Genomic DNA, 13,517 nt, shown 5'->3' with positions numbered 1-13,517 from the left:
CGAGGAGGAGCGCGTAACTAAGGCAAAACCATGTGTCAAAAATCACCAGTGTAAAATCCTCGGCACAATAACAAATAATTAGTAACCTACTCTAGAGACCTGCAAAAAAGCTGAGGGAACCTGCTGGATCCCACCTCTGGGGCCAACTCACCATGCTAGAGAGTCAGCCTTATTTTCACTTGGTTCATCTCCCTGGACAGTTTTGTTCCATCTCAGTGGGAAGAATTTAAGCATCAGAGCACTCCTGAGGGGAAAATGTTCAGATTCAAAGATTTTTGAGGAGTAAACAAAATAATCAGAATATCAGGTAAGAAACTTTTACAGCAAGGGTTCTGCAACAGTGGAATCCCTTGCCTATGGACGCGGTGAGTTCCCCCTTACTGGCAATCTTCATCAAACTGGCACCTTGACCCCAACACTTGTCCGGGATGCTCTAACAATATTATATTCCCTTTGATTTTTCCCCCATTCAATCGTACAGTTTTTAAATCAGATCTTGCTTTTCTTTTTGCTCCGATAGTATTTTATAAATTGTGCTTGTTGTCTTTTTTGATCTCCATCGGTAACACTCTGTCGGGATCTGTCCATTCCATTGATATTTTCCATCTGACAACGCCAATCGTCATATTGTCCTTTATTTGTTGATAAACTGCCCACAAGGTTCACCATTTATGTGTATTTCCTCTCTAGATTTCAGCTGTAGCCAGAGGTGGGATCCAGCAGGTTCTCACCAGTTCCCGAGAGTGGGCTACTAATTATTTGTGTGTGCCGAGAGGGGGTTACTAATTGGGTCTGCTTTTCTGTTAGAAATTCCATTCGGTCCCAAAAGATGTGAAGTCCTGTTGTTTCCCTATGTGGCTGGTTGGCGAAGGTAGAAAACAGGATCATTCTTCCCTGTTGGGCTGTTTTAAAAAACATGCTTTTAGAAATATGGTAGGGATTCTTTGTTTAAGGAAAGTGTCCTTCTTTTGATTTCTAGAAACAAATTAAGTATTTGTGAAATTATTCAGTATTTGACAGGCGGTCGCAATTAGAGGAGAAGTCGTTGTTTCGTGGTTGGCGGTAGGCGATGGGACTCTTTAAGTGCGATAATGAGTTTAAATGATGGACAGAAAAAGATACCCAGCTGGAAATTAGGAACTTTTTTTTACGGTAAGAGTTTTTTTTTTGCCAGTAACAGAGAGAAATTAGTAATACCCGCCCGGGAATGCCCGATACGCACCGTCAGGTCTCCACCCAGCCCCATTGGCGCTACGCCACTGTTTGGAATCCCACCACCATGGGAACCTGTTACTAAAAATTTTTGGATCCCACCACTGGCTGTAGCCTTCCATTCAGTTACTTTAATATGTCACAAAATGTTAGCCAAATGTATCCTCCCTCTCCATTAGATATTTGCCTCACTTCCATTCCCGATTCCCACTGCGGGGTGTAGCCCGCTGGCTTTCTCCATTCCCGGGCAGCAACCACGGAACGGGGTGAGTCATGTGCCACATATTCCTGGGAGATGTCTGGGCCCCACATGGAGGTTGGCGACCCTATTCTTGTCCCCTCGCCCCCTCACCCTTTTTGGTGTTAACATCATAACAGGGCAGAGAAAAGATAAAACAAACTGACTGTGGCTATTTTGTCTGGCCCTTCATCTTCCGCTGCCATCAGCAATCAAAGGAGGCACTTGAAGGCAGAACCGGGACTCGCAGAGTTCTCCTCCCTGGAGATTCCCGACATCCAATGTTAAAAGTTCAGCCTTCCATTAACCAGAGAACCTGCTTCTGCTGCAGAGGAGAAGAATCTAAAAATATAAACATCTCCTGGGACCTGGGGAGGCAACTTGAAGTCAGAGAGACAAGAACGCTTAGCCAGGGGGACCTGAAATGTCATTCTGCAGGCCAAGTCCTAGCAGTCGGTCACTCGCCCATGTATCAGTGCACCCATGTGCAAGAACATCTCCATGCTACTTGTACAGATGGGCCAGTTGCCAATAGGCGAGTCTCACAGGGCTGAAGCAATGTACCTCTTTATACTGCATAAACATGATGGCTGGAGATCGGCAATAGATCGTCTGCCGCTCCAGAAATGAGCAGCGTGGTGTAGTGGTTAGGAACAGGGGGATTGTAATCTGGAGAACCGGGTTTGACTCCCCACTCCTCCCACACAAGGTGGCAGAGCTCATCCTGAGTACGCCAGATGTGTTTCCCGCACTCCTACATTCCTCCTATCCCACCATGCTGCCCTCCCCTCCTCTGCTCCTGCCCTGCCCTGCTCCTGCTCCTGCTCCTGCCCTCCTTCTTGTCCAAATGCCCTGCCCTGCCCTGCTCCTGCTCCTGCTCCTGCTCCTGCTCCTGCTCCTCCTTCTTGTCAGCCCCTTTGAGTCTCCTGCAGGAGAGAAAGGGGTATATAAATCCAAACTACTACTACTACTACTACTACTACTACTACTACTACTACTACTACTACTACTTCTTCTTCTTCTTCTTCTTCTTCTTCTTCTTCTTCTTCTTCTTCTTCTTCTTCTTCTTCTTCTTCTTCTTCTTCTTCTTCTTCTTCTTCTTCTTCTTCTTCTTCTTCTTCAGGGGACCATCTTGCATCCAGAGTCCTCTTCCCGTCATCTTGCATTTGAGTGAATATAGCATAAGCTGAAACGAGGTTCTCTTCTGCAGCAATTAACCCGCCAACAGTTTCCGTTTCCCAGTTAGTGATATCGAATTCTCTGGGAACATCTAGTCCCACATAAAAATATACATTCCACCTGGCTGCTATTTCAGGATTCTCTGGCTTAGTTGATAACTTAGCACATCGGGCTTTTTAAAAAAAATTATAAACACGGCTTTATCTGGATGACTCACAGTTTGCATTTGCTCGTGGCTCAGCTGCCGCGCCGGCTGTATTTCAAGCTGATTAATTAAAAAACAGGGCACTGTTTTTCCTTTGGAAAAAAAACCCGTCGAGCTGCTGTTTCTGCGGCTGTTCCTTTTTCGCAGCTTTTGTTGTGCTGTCGCTCAGATAACGACAAACTCAAATGTCACCCGTCTTCTCGTGTCTCACGTGGAGAAAGACAATCAAAGCCAAAGATCAGCAGGCATCCGTCATACCCTGGGTTATCGCGGCAACTGTCGGGCATAACATTTGCTCGTCGTACAGGGACACGTTCCCGTAGGAGTGCTGAGAATGTTGACACAAACGTGACGACTGGATGAACTAACCTTGCTTGCGTTGGCTGGACTGCACGGGGGCAGAGGCGTACCAGGGGAAAATGGTGCTTGGGGCAACACCCTCTGCGCCCCATTTACCTTAGCCAGCAGCTGCTCCGGTTGTAGAGGTTTTGGGTAGTCTGAGAGGACTGGGCCTGGTGGGACCAGGCCAAGGAGCGTATGGCAGTGGTGGAGCCAGGCTGCTCCTGCAGCTGGCAGAGCCCCCTCCCCCGAGCTACTTGCTGCTGAGCCCATGGCTGCAGGCCTTGCTGCTGAGAGGGCAGGAGCAGGCCTGTGGCCGCAGCTCAAAAGTGGGCAGCTCAGGTGGGCGCTGTGGCCGCAGCCAGCCTCTCTGTCAGCAGGGAGGCCGGGGCGTGCAGGAGCCGGCCTGTGACTGCAGTGCCCGTGGGATCAGCATGGAGGGAGCCACCAGGTACTAGCCCAGCCCAACAAGGACCCAGCCGGCACCCGGCACCCCCTTCCCCACGTGATCAGATGGCATGCGCTCGGGGACATGGGATACCCCATGTCCCCCTATGCAGTACGCCACTGCATGTGGGTGAGGTCCTGATAGGAAAACCTTGACGTTCCCCTGTGAAGGTCTTCTCAAGCATGGCATAATGGCCAGCTGTTTTGTGCCTGTGTGCTACCGTGTTTCCCTGAAAATAAGACAGCGTCTTATATTAATTTTTTGCTCCCAAAGATGCGCTATGTCTTATTTTCAGGGATGTCTTATTTTTCCGCTCCACAGCTGCATGTTCTGCTGTTCTGTTCGACGGGCATGCTTCCAAACAAAAACTTTGCTACGTCTTACTTTCGGGGGATGCTTTATACTTAGCACTTCAGCAAAACCTCCACTACATCTTATTTTCAGGGGATGTCTTATTTTCGGGGGAAACAGGGTAGCTGCTTGTGCCTTTGTTTCCGGTCACTGTCTATTGTGGCTGCTTTGCCCACTCCAGTAACTAAATCACCTCATTTACTGGAGAAGAGGAAGCATTCCTTGGGTCATTAAACTGACTGGCTTACACTAAGAAGCATGGGATTACATGCTGTTCATCCCCTTATAATCCTACATGGTTGAAAACATCCTTTAAATGGCCAACTACAAAAACCCTGCGTTTCCAGGGTGTGTTTGTTTTTACACCTGCACAGTCAGAAACATCTATTTGAGAAGGGATCAAAACAACTGACTGCAAGACTGGCTGCTTCTTGGGCAGACACCAGGGGCGAATAGAGGCATCTGAATAGTAAGTTACACTTTAAAAATCTCAAAATTATTTATTTCGCTTTACTGGATGTCTGTTCAAAATCGGAGATGGCAGCAGCCAATGAGTGGCCGCCGTAACAATTATGTAAATCCAATGCATCCAAAATTAACTCAGGCATGTCCAAACAGCTCACTGAACAATTGGCTCCATGTTTGAAACCAGGCAGCAGGATGTGATACAAACTGATGGGTAAACAAGCACATTTGAGCCCATTAATATCAATGTACCAAAGCATGCCTGACTCCATTAAAAACAACCTTTTTAATAGCCCTTTTCCCTTGCCTTTAAACTCATACTTAAAGCCAATATCTCACTCTCTCTTCATTCACAAACCCCAAGACAACGTCAACAAGAAGAGACTCTGAGAAATAACAAAGCTTGGCTACCAGTACTTAAAAACACCAGAATTAAAGGCCAAGGTCATGCTAAGTTCACGGACAATGGACTCCACCCAGACACAGGATTTGCATTCACCAATACTGCTGCTGCTGCAGGGAATGCAAATGCGACTACAAATGTGAACGGACTGATAACCCCACCTGCAATACAATGCACTCATCCACACCTTTGCATAGCAAGTTCCACCCAAACACTTACTGATTGGCTCCCCACCCTGGGACATGGACAATATATACCCCAAACATTTCCTTGTCTTTGGACACAGTGTGTAACAGACTTCCCCCTGTGATACACCTCTGAAGATGCCAGCCACAGATGCAGGCGAAACGTTAGGAACAAGATTCACCAGACCACGGCCACACAGCCCGGAAAACCCACCAGAACCAGTTGAATCCGGCCGTGAAAGCCTTCGACAATACGAAGAACGTTCCGTTCAGGGACAAAGGCAACCAATGAAGAGGTGCTTTTCAAACCGGTACGATTTGATTTTTTGCAAAGGATGTGCTTGAATGGTGACTTTTCCATGCTTGTGTAACCCCTTTTCTCTCTTGTTGAGCACCCATGTACAATCACAGGGATGACTGGTCGCCATTCAAAACCAGAGATTTGCAGAGTTGGAAGAGCACATACGGGCCATCCAGCCCAACCCTGCAAATGCAGGATCAGCCTAGCCTAGAGTATCCCAGACAAATGTTTGTCCAGCCACTGCCAGTGAGGGGCAGCTTCCCTATGAACTATGTTGTACTGACTGCATTTTTTAGAAGAAGAAGAAGAAGAAGAAGAAGAAGAAGAAGAAGAAGAAGAAGAAGAAGAAGAAGAAGAAGAAGAAGAAGAAGAAGAAGAAGAAGAAGAAGAAGAAGAAGAAGAAGAAGAGGAGGAGGAGGAGGAGGAGGAGGAGGAGGAGGAGGAGGAGGAGGAGGATTTATATCCCACCTTTCTCTCTTGTAAGGAGACTCAAGATGGCCTACAAATTCCTTTCCTTTCCTCTCCCCACAACAGACACTTTGTGAGGTAGGTGGGACTGAGAGAGTTCTGAGAGAATTTGTAGACTGGTCCAAGGTCACCCTGCAGGAATGTGGAAACACATCTGGTTCACCAGATCAGCCTCCACCACTCAGACTTCTGGGTAATGAAACCCGGTTCTCCAGATTAGAATGCACCAGCTCTTCACCACTACACCATGCTTGACTTCTAGCTGGGTTCCTTTCCAGGACATGCTCACAATTTCCTTGACTACTAGACTTCTGAACAAATGTTCCAGGGTACTTTTGAGTAGGCCGTGCAGCATTTAATGTTCATTTTGGTTTGTGCATACATGCTGAACTGTTTAGCGTCCAACAGTCAAGGGCACTTATGATGTTGAAGAATGCCCAGAACTTACTCGTTCAAACTCTGAGCTCCAGTCCTTGGTTGGCAGGACAAGGACACATAAGAAACACGCAATCCAATTCAGAACACTCAATACATTCAATAATATTCAGCTTCCGGAGTTGGGAAGGAACAACGGAGGAGGATGCGATGCTAAAGGTTTAAGCTCTGCGGATTTGCCTCCTCCACGCACACACAAACCTGGCTAGGTCGTCCTTTTTCCCTGGGGGCAAGCTGGTAGGAAAAAGGATGAAAGTGGGGGGAAGTCATAGGAAAGTGGGATAATGTCGCGACCTTTCCCTAGATTGTGGGGTGCAATCTTGCAACCGCTAGTGAGTTCTTTTCCCATCCAGCACTGCAACCTGCTAAGTTTCATAAGGTTTTTTTATTTCAAGCGAAAATAACAAAATCTTAGTACAGTTCCCTTAGCGGAAAGTTCCTTTTAGAGCAGATCTGGGCATTATACGGCCCGCGGGCCACATCCGGCCTGCCGGATGACCCTGACTGGCCCCCCTGCCGTGCTGGGGAGCAAGGCACCTTTGAAAGCCCCGCAGAAGCCGGTTGCCTTGGCTGCCTGCTTCTGCGGGGCTTTCAAAAGCGCCTCGCCCCCCTGCCTTTTGGCCCGGCCCTCCACAATATTTTCTGTTTTTTATGCGGCCCCATGGAAAAAATAATTGCCCACCCCTGATTTAGAGGTTCATTGTCCTCTCTTACCAGGAGCCCCTGGTAGAGAGATCCTTTCTGGACAAACCCTGAGATGGAATCTAAAATCCTTTGTTTTTCAGTGCAGACATCACTGACGATAGGTCAATTTGGGTCAGTGTAGGGGAAGTCTGGAATACCAGATAGAGATAAAAGCTACAAGATAATACAACAAGGAATATATTACCTGAGTTAAGATAAGAGATTAGTATTACATGTAATGTAAGAAGTAAATTTGGAAGTAAGAATACTATTCATGATAAAAGATTAATGTTATAATACATATCTTGTAGAAAGTAAATCCGAAGTAATATTCTAAACACTATTATCTTGTAAAGCGTGGGTGAGGGGCACTAAGGGGTGAGGGGTGGTAGAGGGTATTATATGTATTTATGGATCTATATATGTATGTAGGGAATGTCAATACTATGTTGATTTAATGTATGATTCTGAGCACTTGTATCATCTGTTTTGTAAGTTTACCTTTTAACATTAATAATTAATAAAAACTTTATTAAAAAAAATAAAATAAAATCCTTTGTTTTCCCCCTCTAAGGAAAACTCTGTTCAGGGTACGAGGTAATTTAGGCCTTTTGAAGTTTGCATCCTGGCACCTCTGCATAGTTTCCTGTCCCCGCTCCAGGAGATCAAAAGGCAAAGATGCTTTTCACAGTCATATGTGATTTCCCTCTGCTCTAGCGACGGCATCATTCCGTGACACGCCCCTTTTTGAGATGAAGTCTGTAAACTCCCTGTTCACATACTTCAGCTTCCTAATAATACTGTTGCATAATATCACATTTCTAGCTAATACACAGTTCAGCTGACTATTTTCCATCACAGATAAAAATTCAGAACAATTTTTGAGTGCTCTTGGTCGAATCCCCACTTGAAATTTGCACGCAGATCCAAACCTGTTTGTTGTGAAACTGTGTCCTCTTCATTGGAGTTTTTCCCTCCCCACCGCAGCGAGCACACAGCAGACACACCCGGTTGCAGAACTCTTAGCAATCAGCACTATCAGGCGAGCTTGCTTCACCGGTCTCCCCTGATTGGCTGGCGTGCCTTGATGGGGCGGGACCTTTTCCCACTGCGGAAATGTACATTGTAGGGGTGTGATCAAAAAAACCAGTGAGTAAAAGTTTAACGTTTAACTGTTTAACTGGGCAAACAGTTAATCGTTACCTGTATAAACCATGAACGATTCAAAGTTACGCGTTTGACTGTTTAATGTTTGCATCCCCTTCTGCTGGTCAATCGCAAAAGCAGAAATGAAACCAAGGAAAGGCTGCGTGTGCATCGCAGTGCTGATTGGTTGCCCGAATTCTGCGTCACACTACAGGGCAGGAAACAAGTCAGGGGTTCAACCCTCATCGCTCCCCTCGGATCAGCGCTGAACCGTGTTAATGGGGTCTATGCTGTTTGCAACCAGGTCCTGCCGAAACGCAGATTAACGGGGAGAACGAGCGCCAGAAACGGAATCTGCCACGCAAGCAATGGGGAGGTCTTCCCTCAAACCTGGTTAGTTTGTGTTCTGAAACCTGGCTAAGACGGTAGTGGGGATTTGTCCCTTGTGGGGGGAATGGCCCCCATTCTCAAGGTTCAAGGGTTCTGTTTACAATCTTCAAATGGATTGCAATTTGAAAACACAGGAGTGACCCCACATCCCTAGTCCTGAGAAGAAATTTTAAGGGACGAGGAGAAGGAGCAGTAGCTTTTCCCAACCACGAGGAGTCTCAAAACAGCTTACAATCATCTCCCCTAAAATCTTGTTGGTCTCTAAGGTTCTACTGGACTAGCTATTCTCAATGTAGAGGTTCCCTTTAGAAGAAGAGTTTGGATTCCCACCCCACCTTTCACTCCTGCAAGGAGTCCCAAAACCACTTACAAACTCCTTCCCTTCCTCTCCCCACAACAGGAACTCCTTGTGAGGTAAGTGGGGCTGAGAGAGTCCTGAGAGAACTGCGACTAGCCCAGCAGGCTTCATGTGGAGGAGCGAGGAAACAAATTCAGTTCACCAGATAAGAGTCCACCATTCATGTGGAGGAGCGGAGAATCATTGCTTCTTGTTAGTAAGAGATCTTCTGTTGAGTTCCACTGGAAGTAAAAACCAGTTCTTCTGGTAGCCATCATCCACAGGGGATATCTTTCTTCTATGCAGCAATGGCGTAGGAGGTTAAGAGCTCGTGTATCTAATCTGGAGGAACCGGGTTTGATTCCCAGCTCTGCCACCTGAGCTGTGGAGGCTTATCTGGGGAATTCAGATTAGCCTGTACACTCCAACACATGCCAGCTGGGTGACCTTGGGCTAGTCACAGCTTTTCGGAGCTCTCTCAGCCCCACCTACCTCACAGGGTGTTTGTTGTGAGGGGGGAAGGGCAAGGAGATTGTAAGCCCCTTTGAGTCTCCTGCAGGAGAGAAGGGGGGGGGGATATAAATCCAAACTCCTCCTCCTACTCCTCCTCCTCCTCCTCCTCTTCTTCTTCTTCTTCTTCTTCTTCTTCTTCTTCTTCTTCTTCTTCTTCTTCTTCTTCTTCTTCTTCTTCTTCTTCTTCTTCAGCGCCTCTGTGAGGAACCTATATTCTTTCCTCTTCATCATTATCTTCTGTGGTAGCTCCTTTATGATTACCAAGTCCTGCCCCAGATACTGCATTCTCTTCTTAAAATATGCGTGAAGTATATCTTCTTTCATTGATCTTAACGTCAAATACACCACGCAGTCTTGGGATGCCCTTTTCTTTTGTGCTGCAAGTGATTTCTCACGGCATGTTTTATCCATCTTTGCTTGCATTTCTGGAACAGGATCAGACAAACATTTTGCTCTTCTGGCAGAGCACGAATTCTCAATGCAAATTCCTTCTGTCTTAACTCCAGAACAATTAATGTTTCAGCCAATTTTGTATTTCCTCCTGGTTGACTTCCAATTTCGTTTCTGTGGTTTTAGAGTCACCGGAGACTTTTTGCAAATTTTTAGCCAGACCTTTAAACTCTTTCTTCTGTCCCGCTGTATCTTCCATGCGTCTGTCAACTTTATCTGTCTTATTTTTCATTTCTGACATACCATCCTGCATGGATATAAGCATCCATTTAATTCTCTCCATTTGGTCTGGTAGAGCTGGTACAGTGGTATCTGAAACGGCCCTCATTTTGATTTTGAGTCTCCTGCAGGAGAGAATGGCCCCTTTGAGAATGGCCTCCTGCACTGAGCCCCTAGCCACTGATCCTTTTTCCCAGTTTCCAGCTATATCATAGCTTTATAGCTTTAAAAAGGGCTTGGACAGATTTATGGAGGAGAAGTTGGTCTATGGCTCCCAATCTTGATCCTCCTTGATCTGAGATTGCAAAGGCCTTAGCAGACCAGGTGCTCGGGAGCAGCAGCAGCAGCAGCAGCAGCAGCAGCAGCAGCAGCAGGCCATTGCTTTCACCTCCTGCAGGTGAGCTCCCAAAGGCACCTGGTGGGCCACTGCGAGTAGCAGAGTGCTGGACTAGATGGACTCTGCTCTGATCCAGCAGGCTAGTTCTTATGTTCTTAGGAGTTATAAATCTTTTTCTAGGAGGGCTTCATCAGCTTTTTGTTTGTTTGTTTGTTTGTTCAATTTAATATACTGCCCCGTCCCCAGAGGGCTCTGGGTGGTGTTTAACCTGACGTTTTAGTCCTCCGTGCACCCCAAGTCCCACGCACTCCGCTCTGCACCTCTCTAGCCTCTCCGCCTCCTCTGCCCCCCACTCGGGCATCAGCCACCCAGAGCACAGGCACCAGGCCCACCAGCCCTCCCTACTCACTGTGGGGCGTTGTGCCCAGTGGCCCAGGCCAGCCTAGATGTGTGGAGGGGTGGTGAGGGTACACGTGCCCACAGAGAGGGCTCTGAGTGCCACCTCGGGCACTCGTGCCGTAGGTTCGCCACCACTGGTATATGGTGTCAGGCAAGACTCCCCTTTTCACTTCTGGTCTTCTTCAGAGAATAAACAGCATCACTTGTAGCTCAAAGTTGTTTAAACTGCATCTTTTCCTGTTGCAGAAATGGTGGTAGGCAGGGATGGGGTTTGCTGGGCTGCAACCAATGCCCCTCACCCAGAGGCGTATCGGGGGGAAATGGCACCTGGGGCATGGGGATACCCCATGTTCCCATTAACGGTACGCCACTGCCCTCACCCCTCCACTCTCCAAAGTACAGTGCCTTTCTCTCCATTTAATCCATGGAGCTAACAATCGCTCAGAAGGCACACCCAAGCAAAAACAGTATGAATCCAAATCCCTCGTCTTCTCTTCTAAGCTGGGTTCTCCAGAGTCAGAAAATTGGTCCATCAAAATCAGTCTGTGTCATCTGGCAGCAACTGTTCATGTAACCCCTGTGTAAGAATGGGATGACCCAGAAAGGGGTGGAGTCTGAAAAGACGCAGAAGGCTGCAGAACTCATGAGGTTGGAAGAAGCAAGGCTAGCAGGCTGGGACCTGGATTGGTTTTATTAAGCCCTTCACACCTTGTTTAAGGTAACTGCAATGTTGTTGGGAACTAGTGGGAAGGGAGTTTATTTTTTGCTATATTGTAAATGTTAGAATTTATTGTTTCAGGGTTTTTATGTATGTAAATGGTGAGAGTTTTTCTGGGAACCTTCATCATCTTGAATCCCGTTCACCAAGCCTCTGAAGTCTTCAAAACCAACCACCAGCAAAGAAGAATTGGACTTGGCAATATCAGTAGACTGTAAATATAAGGACTTGAAAATGCAAACTTAACAGGACTGTAAAGTGTACATGTTAAAATGTTTTAAAAGTATTATTTGTTAAGAGAAGTAAACTGTTTTGTTTAAATTTAGTTCTTTGCAACTCCTTCCAAGCACTGCCCCACAGAACCCACATAAAGAGGTTACATTCACACTCTCATGCTGAGGTCTTTATTCGTGTGTATGTGTGTGTGTGTGTGTGTATTTCATGCATCATCATTCTCTCACTGAGACTTATGACAATCGCCCAAATTATAACAACCAACGCAACACATATGATTAACAACACAATAACTGGATTACATCTTTAGACAAGAAACAATAAAAAATGTATGGATCACATTAGTAAAGAATGAAATAAAAACAGCATTAGCAATACAGAAAGAGAGGAAAGGAAAAACAGAAAAAAACTTATTGTTTTCAGACTGCAGCCCTGTTCTCCATATAAAACCACCCTCTTTCTAATACCCTATTTAAAAAATTCTTTGAATGGCTTTAATCCATCAATTTTCATGCTATTTTTTGTCTTTGTTTACACAATTTAATGCAATTCATACAGCATATCATTGCTGTAGTACAGAGGGTGAGTGGATATCCTTTTCCCTGTCAAAACAGGTCCCCAGTTGTTATTAATCTTTTTTTATTTAAAATACATTTTTATTAACTTTTAGCAAGTAAAAACAAAATAATGAAATTATAAGTGTAACATTCTTCAATAGGCTTGATACAAACATTGTAGTCGCATCTACCGTCAGCGAAGAACTGTATTCAGACGAGATAACATCTGGTGGAGATCGCCAGCAAAGGAGACCGAGGTCCGGTGAAATTCCTAGCGAAGTCTCGCCTCGTCGTTCCTGGCACCTTTTATTGTTACTCTATCAGCGTGTAGGAGGGAGGACTGGGAGTTCCGAGAGCTGGAGGTCGGGAGATCATGTGATGGCGATTCATCTGGCTACCGCGGCGAGAGGAGCGCACGCCGCCTGGAGCCTAATCTCACCTGGGCAAGACCATTGTCCCTACCGGGTGATTGAGCCAGACAGTTCATGACCCAGACTCATGGGGATGAGGAGTGGGGTGCGACGCCGCATCGCAAGTGCCTATGGCATCTCCAACGTTCCACTCACGGCACTGCTGGGTCGCAGTGCACTACTACATCTCCTCCTTTTACATTTTAGAAAACGGGCCTAAACGCCATATTTACTGCAAAGGACGCTTGTCTCTCCTCGGCCGCTTATCGTAGGCTTTCGACCAAGCCGCTTGTGCAACATTAGAATTTGCTGCGGGTAAGGGAAATGCGAAGCCACACCATACAGGCAATATTAGACACCCATTGAATCCAAACAAGATCCGGATAATAAGGCAATAATAATTAGACAACGAGAAGCTGTACAATAGCACTTCAACCATCCTCCTCGCAGCCAGCTCCGGTGAGGGCTGACAACTTCAACGGCAAAACATCACTAATCTCAGATTAGATACAATTTCTTGCAAATCAATGAATAATTGGAATCATCATCAAAGATTAAAACAATACATACATGTACACTCTCAACGCTTTGGTGATTCGAGGTTAATGCATGCATGATTATCTAGAGCCGCTTAATGAAGTTCTGTTGTTCGGAGGCCAGGGCATCCAGGGCAGTGAAGGCGACAGGGATCTCGCAGGTCACAGTCCAGCTGGCCAATAGTACAGGAAATAATCCCGCCTTGCCAAGGGAAGTCAGCAGGGAGGCAGACTCGCCGAGAGGACGATCGACGATCCCGCAGGAGGGATTGAAAGGCGGAGTGGAGCGATGGTGGCGGTAAACCGCTCTGGGTGGAGCCTGGGGTAGGGTGACGGCAAAGGTGGGTGCGAGAGTCCC

The sequence above is a fragment of the Sphaerodactylus townsendi genome, linkage group LG05 (genome assembly GCF_021028975.2).
Source record: "Sphaerodactylus townsendi isolate TG3544 linkage group LG05, MPM_Stown_v2.3, whole genome shotgun sequence".
NCBI lineage: Eukaryota > Metazoa > Chordata > Lepidosauria > Squamata > Sphaerodactylidae > Sphaerodactylus > Sphaerodactylus townsendi.
Note: the sequence above shows the minus strand (reverse complement) of the source record.